Below are 9,909 nucleotides of genomic sequence, written 5' to 3'. Positions count from 1 at the left end.
TAGTGTCACGTGGTCTGTGGAAAAACACTGAATACTTGCAGTGATTTTGGATTTTGTTGTCAAATTTAAAGGTATTGTATGTGAGAAAAACAGCTATTAGCAGCTTCAATCCAAAGATATCATTACTGGTATTATTGGGTTAATATTATAACTTTGAATGGACCTTATTTGGTCATTATTTACACCCGTAAGCATCTTAACCTTCCCAAAAGGAATCTCTTGCATTGGGACAGTCAGGCATGCAAAGGTTACATATAATCCATGAATCGAGGACTGTTGAAAAGTTCACGTGGTGTGTTGCGGTGTCGGTCCTTGCTGGTTGTTCTGGTTCAGCTCCTCAGGCAGGGCGGGGCCGCCTCAGGCTCGGTTGGTGAAGCGGGCGGAGTCAGCCGGCAGAACTGACCCTGAGCCGGTCCAATAGAAGCCTTCCTTACAATGGGGCTGCACCAATGCAAAGGAAATATACAGTCAGGCGGACAGTCATAATCTTAAAAGAATACTCCGACTTTTTGGGTAAAATATCCTTTTTCTGAATTATCCAGACTGAGATAAGATGTTAGATACCATTTTCACATCTGTACGTCCAGTGGTTCAGCTCCTATGGGAAGCTTTTCCTATTAGCTTAGCATAAAGACTTTAAGTCTATAGGAGTCATCAAAGTAAAAAAATAAACCTTACAGCAACTATGAAGCTGTCTCATTTACACAATACATCATGGGTATTTGAAATACATTTCTTGGAATGTTTCTGAACAAAATGAGAGGTGTTTTAGGAGATGTTAGATGGTGGAACTGTATCCTGTCGAACAGCGCAGTGATCCACACACTGCTGAAGAGATAAGGTAAATTCAGCACAAATTAACTTATCCTAAAACCAGTCATGTTTTTTTTTTTGTTTTTTTTAAGTTCCCAGACATGTATTTCAAATCCACATGATCCACCATGAAAATCAGCAGCTTCAGAGTTGCTGTAAGGTTTATTTTTTCACTTTAACTGAGCCAGGCTAATGACTCCCATAGACTTCAAGTCTTTATGCTAAGCTAACATGAAATGCTATCCATAAGAACCAGTATCGAACATCTTGCCTCAGTCTAGGTAAGTCGGAAAAAAGAGTATTTTGCCCAAAATGTTGAATTATTCCTTTAAGAAAGCACACTTTTTCCAATTACAATACAATTCAGATTGCATGTTTTTATGGCCCTGAAGGCCAAATAGTAAATAATAATGTAACAGAAGATGCAATAACTAGTCAAAAGATGTTTTTCTCTCGTCCAAATGCAAAGCCCAGCTGTGAGTGTTGCTAATTACCGAGCCGCAGAGCTCAAAGGACACAAATAGAGTTACATCATTCTTGTTCCTGTGCAGCTGTCTAATTAGCATTAGCTCGCTAACCTAAGGTACCAAAGGGCACAACACTGTTAAAAATTAAAACGGACGAGGGAAAGTTAGCGATTGCTACAATTCTGCCTGAAGAAAAGCATGAAGAGCTCATTCTGAAATACAGCGTGCAGCTAAAATTAACATGACCCAGACAGCAGAAACTGTAAAAGGCTGATTCCTGCCGTCAATGTGCTGCTGTTTCGTCGTTATTGTTATTGTTATTGTTGTTGTCGTTGTTGCCATGGCAATACATGTTTGGTTTGTCTTATTGTACAACCAAGGGTGCAGCTACAATCGACTTCTCCATTTTGACTTCTGTTGCTCATGTTGTGACCTGAGATTTAGGTCGTCCTGGGCAATCTGACCAGTGACGCTGACGTAATGCATGTTCCAGACCAACAAACAACTATAACAGCACAGCAAGTTTCAAAAGCACCATAGTTTTAATGAGACGCTGATAAGAGATGAAGGAGATGACCAAACCAAATGACTGGGTTAAAAGGCGCCTGTGTAACCATGGACCCCAGTGGCTGAAAGCTTAATAAATCTTGTCCATGTAATAAATTACCAGATAATACAACAACAATCCTCAGAGTGATAAAGTTTCACCTGTTATAATGTAACAATTGCCTCAATGCTTTCCATGTTATTTTGTAAGGAGAAGCTCGTTACAATTACGGCTTTATTATATTTGTGACATACATTTTTCGGCATGAGAAAATGGTCAAATTTAGAATGAACGCTGGTCCAAAATGTGCAGCTTCCATTCAAAAACACTGGTTTTAGCCCTCAACAGGCTTTACAGGGCAAACCCTACGACAGACCTGGGTGAAGGTAAGGAGCGATGGGGTAGAAAAGGCAATAAAAATGCCACTATTACTACTCCGTGGGTGTATTTTTTTCACCATCATCATCACCACCTCGAGGGAGACAGTATAGAGCCAGCAGACAAGCTGAGGAAGTTCACTTATACCATGGTCTGGGCAAATACTCCTTTCTTATTGGCCGGAGCATGTGTGTTAACACTGTGTAATGCACACCTTGTCCGGCTCAAGTTTAATCACTTTTCTAAAATGCATATTTTGCCCGTAAGGTTTTGAACTAATCAAGGTAATCATGGCAACAGACTGAATCTTAAGTGTTTGCCTATCTTAGCCATTAGCTGCCAAAACTGATATGTTTTTAAAATACTGATTGCTTCAAACCCATTGTGATCATTAACACCTGCATAATTTTAACACTTTAAAAAGAGGCAGAGAAAAAGGCAGAAAAAAATATATTTCCAGAGCCTATCACTTGCTAAATTAATGATCTTTCCCTATTTTTAATTGCTGGAAAGTGACCATAGTATAGGCGGTATAATCTGCAATGAGGTGTCCATTAAAGGGTAAAACTGACCAAGATTACTGGATGTTACTGAATTCATGATGAGTCTATTAAATAAAACACTGGTTTGGACATTAGTCTGACATGAACTCTCTGTTTCAGGGAATGGAAACAAGATTAGTTGTTTTTTTTTTATCAGTGCTTTGTGAGCACGCTGCACGCCAGTAATAAAAACTTTAGACTGATGTCTCATGTTTCAGCTATCATAGATAACTGCAGCATAGCTGTGGAAACACGTCAGCGCAGAGCCATAAATCACCCTTCATGGTTCTTACCCTTCCTCCATGTCCTCTTGTTGCTCCCCGTCCCCACAGCCCTCTGTCTGATCGGCGGAGCTGTCCTCCTCCTGATTATTGCCCATGTAGCATCGTGGAGGCCAGCACAGCTCCCCGCTCTCCAGCTCGCTCTGCTCCGTGGGCTCCACAACGATGGAGGGAAGACGCTCCCTCTGGTAGCGAAAGTCTTCAGGATAGCTGCTGTCCGACTCTGTGTCCATGTTTATTTCAGGGAAGATCTGGACAGGGCAAGAGACAGAAAGACATCAAAATGTTTCTGTGATATGAAAAGGACAATGGAGTGATGTGACCAATAGTTTGGCCCACTGGTCCAATCTATAGGCTATAGAAGGAAAAAAATAATACCAAGTTTGGCTTACTAAAGAGATGTATCTTCATACTTTGGATGATGCTGATAAGATACAAATGTAAATGAAGTGATTGCAACTTTCAAAGGTGGTCTTGAATTGTACCTGGTACGCCCTGCTCCCTCGTCTCTGTACCGGACTCTCCTCCATGGGCGAATCTACTTGGCCGAGTGTTGTGATCATACTGCACACGCACACACACACACACACACACACACACACACACACACACACACACACACACACACAAACAAACAAACAAACACATTGGATTAACATTACTAAATACTGTTTGAAACTCATACAACCAAGATGAACCCTCATACGCAAAACCAATTTGAACAACCAACAATTTGAAACAAGACGGAGGTGCCAGGCCATGAGATCCAGCGTTCAAAGGATCCAAAGATGCCAAAAAAATCTACCCAAATCTTGTCCAAAATCTGTATTAAATCAGAATTAAGGCGCCAATGATGTGCTGACAGGATGAATTGGCATAAAAGAACTGCAAAAAAAAAAAAACACCAGTTCAGGTGAAAAAGATCCATACAATATCAAAAGTTACCTTGCCTGACTCAAAAATGCTTGGACCCTTGATGTTCTACAGATGCAGCCTTATAAATAGTTTCTTCAGGACTAATCCGAGACACATTTATTCTGTTGCAAGACTGAAGCCAACGAGAGCACAGTCTGCATGAGCAACGTAACACTGGCGTTTGAATGCAAGACTGATAGCATTTTTCCACCAAATGCCAATATTCAGTATCTTAAAATATCCCCCAGAATTATTTTGTCAGGGTGTAAATGTCTCTGAAATATTTAGGTTATCATGGGACACCACAACTCTCCACTGAAGCCCAGACTAATGAATTTCCTTTCGAGTTCTTTAAAGACAGCTTCATTATTAATTGCGCTGCGTGTCGGCGAGCTGCAATCCCTCTTGAGTTCTTGCTGCCCCATCAAAGTTCACAAGTTAGCACCCACTTAATCCCCAGCCCAGGCTGTATGGCTGGAGTTTTTAAAGACTCCATAGCCCGCACAGATGCCTCATAAAACTTGACCTAAGATCAGAGAGCTTCATCTCCAAGGGATTACAAACTGAGCTCCGGCCCACGAGGAGCGGTGGCTGGAGGAGTGTGCTGCTGCTGCTGCATGTTTAGGCCAGACACGTTGTGATGCGGGTAACTGGGTAGCATGGACGATAAGCGTGTTAAGAAGAGGAGGAGCAGGGCAGGGCGAGCGTTTGCCCTGCTGTGCCAATCTGCACATAAGAATAAGAACTTAATGACATAACGAGCTTGGAGAATGAGCGACTCTTCAACTCCCAGGAGGGGGGCGGCGAGAGCGTGGGGGGGGAGAAGAAGGTATGGGATGGAGTAATTGTGATGAAGAAGCAATTAAGAGAACATGGGTCCTCTTAATGGCATTAATGGAATATACCAGGTCCTGTAGTTTATCCAAGCTCTGAGAATTACACCTCAGAATGGTTGAAAAGGCCAACAAAAGAGTGTTTTCTGAAAGTCGAGAGTAAGAAGGATGAAAAACTGAGCTGATTTGAACAAATACTAGAAGCTCGAAAAGGGCAGTGATGCAGCGTGCGTTTGTCATATGGTTGAATTCAGACTGACAGATTGTCGATGGCGAAATAAGCTTAACCTGGAAAAGGAAAACTATCAGTCCTATTCAGATGAAACTATAACTTAAAAATTGGGCATAGTGATTTTATCGATGTGTTCGTGAATATCCAGAGCAGTTTAGAATTAACTGATTGAATCATCACTGACATGTCCGCTATCGAAATAGTGATTTATTATCTAGGACACTGGACAGAACGGAGATTAAGAAAAGGCCAAACTAGAGCACAGTGCAGAGTGCCGGAGGAGGAGGAGGAGGGGGCAGAGAAAAGAAAAAAAAATATCATTAAGGGGAGATTTAGTAGTATTAGTAGTATTTAGACTATGTGGAGCTGTAGGAGCGTTAACTGTTTGAGAGATGGCTGCGCCGAGTCTTGGCAGGGATGGTTCCCAAATCACCCTCATTACACAACTGCATGCTCCCCGCGGCCAAAAACAGCCCGCGTCTCTGCACTTCTGGCATCTTCACCGTACATCTTCGTACACCTCGAAAAACAATCTCAGAGGGTGTTGTACAGCAGTCAGGACCTGCACTGGGTACATTTAAGGGACGTCTGGACCTCCCTTGAAATTAAGAGCAGTTTTAAGTCAAAAGAAACTCGCTAAACACAAGTTTTAGTGTGAAAGTAAAATGAAGGGGTTTTCCTTTTATTTTCCACTTAAGGCCACTTAAGGGTTTTTGAGATATTGTCCTGTTGATCAGTTTACCCGTTAAGTTAGGAGAGCAACGCCAAAATCATCCATACGTCCCCGGTAGATCGGCCGCCTCCCGATCTCCGTTTTAACACTTAATGTTGAGTGAGAGCAGGCTGCTAACGCTATAAGGAAGACAAAACCGCCACACTTAGCGGAATATCATTTAGAAATAGTTTCACTTTAGCTTTGCAACTGCGACAAGTCCTCTCTTTTTTCAAACTTTGGAGATAATCTCTGTAGTGATCACCTAATATCATCAGCATATTGTAACGCCAAGGCATGGTGCATGGGAACCAGCAATCTGTTGGGGACCGATGCATGATTTTGGTGTCTGTGACAGCCTGTTTACTGAAAAGACAGGCTTACCTGTTTCTGTTGTTGTATGTATTGGCCTTGAAATGTGCGCTGAGCTGTTCAAATTGGATCAATGATTGACTGGATCCCATCAAATTAGGCAAGTTGCTGGTGTCTAATCCCATTTCCACTTTTAGGTTTCGATAAATTTAGTTTGAAGTACAGGGAAACCTAATGAATCATTAATCTTGTTAGCTTATTAAACTTTCTTTTGTCACCCAAACCTTCAATGTAAAAGGAAATACAGTGTCCTCATTATTGTAATGATGGCAGATTGTGTTTCTATCGTTGTACTCTGCTGTTGTAACAGTTTCTCACCGCTATAGCAGACTCAGCATGTTGTAACACATTGTTTTTATATTAAGAATAATATTAGAGAAATCAAACTTGGGCCAGTGCTGCACCATCATGCTCCACTTCTCCACAGTTGAACTGTTTCACCTTCCAGCTTACCTGTGTGAGGCAGGAATACAGCTCATCTTCACTGGGACGTAGAACCAAGGACCCAGGGAACCAAAGTAGGAAGTTAGTCCAAATGTGTCCCCTCAGAAAAGTGACAAAGAAAGTTGCCTTTTCTAATCCAGAGTCTGCCGGTGTGTACTGTCGGTCACTTTCCTTTCCTTGTATTTTTCTAGCCTCTCACCCTCCGTACTCTATCTGCCCCCTCCTTCCCTCCCTTTGTTTTCACACAGCGTCTCTTTCAGTGACGCACACAGCCTCACATTCAGATAGACGCGCAAACCAGCTTTCCAAAGCGACAGGCTTAGCGTCACCTTCGATTAGAGACAAAGCCCTGACATGACATGTGAGTGTGCAGCGGCACACGGCCGCACAGATAGGAGATTACCAGGTGAGCTGCTGTGGCCGCACAGATACATCACATTTTGCAGATTATTTTATATAACATAATGCCAGATGTGCTCCCCAAAATAGCCCTGGCTAAACTGTCGGTCATTCAGCTCAGTTGTTGATGCCACAGAAGATTATGAGATTCCCTGAAGAGGCGTCCTAATAGGGAATCAAAGAGGATTGTTGGTAGTTGGTTTCCAATCAACACAGTTTGGGGGTGAAAACAGTTCTATCAAGTGGGTATTCTGGGAATCACAGTTGAGTGTAAGTTGCCAAGGCTACAGCTCGACCAGGAAAACAGCAAAACACACTCCACCACGCTGACTGAAAGGTCAGTCCAGACCAAAGTTATTTTCTGTGTACCCGCACGAACACTTGAAGTAAATTTATCTGTCTATTTTTAGTCAGTGTTCTTGTCAATTCTGATTCAATCTTAATCCAGCAGCCAAGGGAGTCTTTTTGTAAACCAACCACTAAGAGGCGCTAGCACATTTGGGGCAGTATTGTGCTCCACTGGTGCATTTTGCCATCGACCACCTTGCAGCAGGAGGTGTGGTCCTCAGTGTGTTCAGCTCCGTGCTGCAGCTGATTTCACAGCCTGACCGTCACCCGAAGGTGGAGAAAGATTCATTTTTGAAATCAACAGCCAGATTGAGCGTCCCTTGCGCTCACATTCACTCCTTTCCCCCCATCTCCCCTCCCCCTCCCCCTTCCCCCCTGTCCTGTGCATGAACTCCGCCGCTGATTGGCTAGAGTCGTGTTGTGCGGCCACTGTGGTCCGAGCCGCTGTGTTTGTTTCCCATTTTCAGAGCCGGGGCTGCACACGCACATCAGATGTGTTTTATCAGCACACACACACACACACACACACACATATTCGTTGAATTTGTTGAGTTGCAATCAATCAACAAACTCAGCATCCTCAGAATCGCTGATTCCACCTTTAAACGCCTGCGTGCTCTCCAGTAAACACAAAGGTTTTCGACATTTTTTTAATGTTATTTTTACTTTTTTTTTTTTTCCTTCACTAAACACTTGTCATTCTTCATTGGCTTCATAATAACATGACTTTTTTAGTGCAATATTTGGTGCAGTGTACTAGAGATTTTATTTTTTTTTTAATCATGTTACAAATGTCTCATGTGCAAATAAGTAAGTAAGTGAGTAATAACTAAAATTTTAAAATTAATTAATAAATAAATGGTTTGATAAATTATTGCATAAATTAATAGATTGATAGATGAATGAATAATTAAATAAATAAAGTAAAATTCAAAATGGCAATGTGGGTAGATTCTGATGTAACATTTACAAAAATTAAAAATAAGGAAAAAAGAAAGAAACCAATAAGATAGAGAACACTGGCAGCATGGGTGGCCTTGAGATCTTTTTACAGGACAGCCCATGTGGGCCAGGCCTCCACCCTGCTGAAGTATCCTGGAGCTGCTCGCTGAGTCACTATCAGCTGCAGGGCTGCTGCTCTGGGACTGGCACTGACCTCTGACTCCTCTAAAGGGGGCGGGGGTCCCTGTGAGGATCTCTGAAGTTTAAAAATATTATAACCAATAAGGTAAGACTGTAAGAGAATGAAAACAGCTAGGGCTAAGAAAAAAAGAAAGAAAGAAGAAAAGAGGGGAGGCGGGGGAAACAATGAAGGGAACTTCCAAAAGCCTAAAAAAGGACCAGAAGGTGGGCACAGTCAAACACTTACATTAAGCTTCCTTGACATCCTGCCAGTTCATAAATCACAGGTGTAACACGACCTAAATATTGTTTGACAGCACCCGCTCAGCTTTTCTGACTCAATCAGAAGAGAAAAACAAAAGAACAACACATGTGAATTGAACTACTTTTGTAAAGTTTTACTCACAGGCTGTTAACCTGTTGCTGCCGACATCAAACTGCCCATAAAGAGTCTTCTGCTGTTTCTCATTTAGCAGGCGGGCTGCTTTCTCAATGCCTTCACCTTTCCAGTGAAAATAATAAGAATTCTACCATCAAAAATACACCTGCATAATATGAGCTGCAAATGCACAACACAAATCATTTCAGAGCCTCCTGATATTATTCTATTATTTGCCTAAGCTATTCTCGTGGCAGGCATCAGCGGCTGGAAGGGCGACAGCACCCAGTGGTGAATGCTGCAGTTTGGCCAGGTCGCCATTTTCAGAGCAAATCATTCCAGCAAACAGTGTGTGGACTACGCAGACCCTGGTGTATGGGCCGTACATCAGTATTATCCACAGTTATCATGTATGCAATGCCCTGTAGACTACCTGCAAATCCTGTGGGCTACAAATATCCACTCAGTGGCCGCTTTATTAGGTCCCCCTGCACAATCTAATCCAATCCAATCCAACTGTTCTACCATAAAGTTTCCTTTCCTGCTGCCTATAATGCTCAGGTTTTCTTGTTGTCACAGTAATAGAGGTGTTCATTCAATTCTATGTTTGGCATTGAGCTTATGGACTGCATTTTATTGAGAGGTGTTTCCACCATTCTGTCCCTCCTCATTGTATATTAATAGTGAGGACAAAAAATCGGAAACACATCTCAATATAATGTAGTCCAGTGCAAGACTTCTGCAAACTACAACCTCAATAATAAAAATAGAATTAAATTTACACATTCTCCGTGATCTTAATAAAAAACTAAACTTTCTTGAAAACTAAAATTTATGGTGTACATAGTAGCCACTGATGCATATTCAGTCATTATTATGAGAATATTATTCCATGTTGAACAGGGTTAGCATCATCATCCCAAATCAACTCATGTTTCTGCCTGTAAAATCACAATCCATGTGCCTTTTATCCATGTCCAGTGTTTCCTGAGGCATGCAACAAATAATCACCCATCTACTCGTAATAAATCTAATCTCATTACTGCTGTTTTTTTCACATACCCCATCATAGCAATGAGATTATCCTATCTTGTCCTACAATCTGAAAGTCTGCACGGAAACCCT

The sequence above is a fragment of the Myripristis murdjan genome, chromosome 14, assembly GCF_902150065.1.
Source record: "Myripristis murdjan chromosome 14, fMyrMur1.1, whole genome shotgun sequence".
Lineage (NCBI taxonomy): Eukaryota > Metazoa > Chordata > Actinopteri > Holocentriformes > Holocentridae > Myripristis > Myripristis murdjan.
This window is presented reverse-complemented; position numbering follows the sequence as displayed.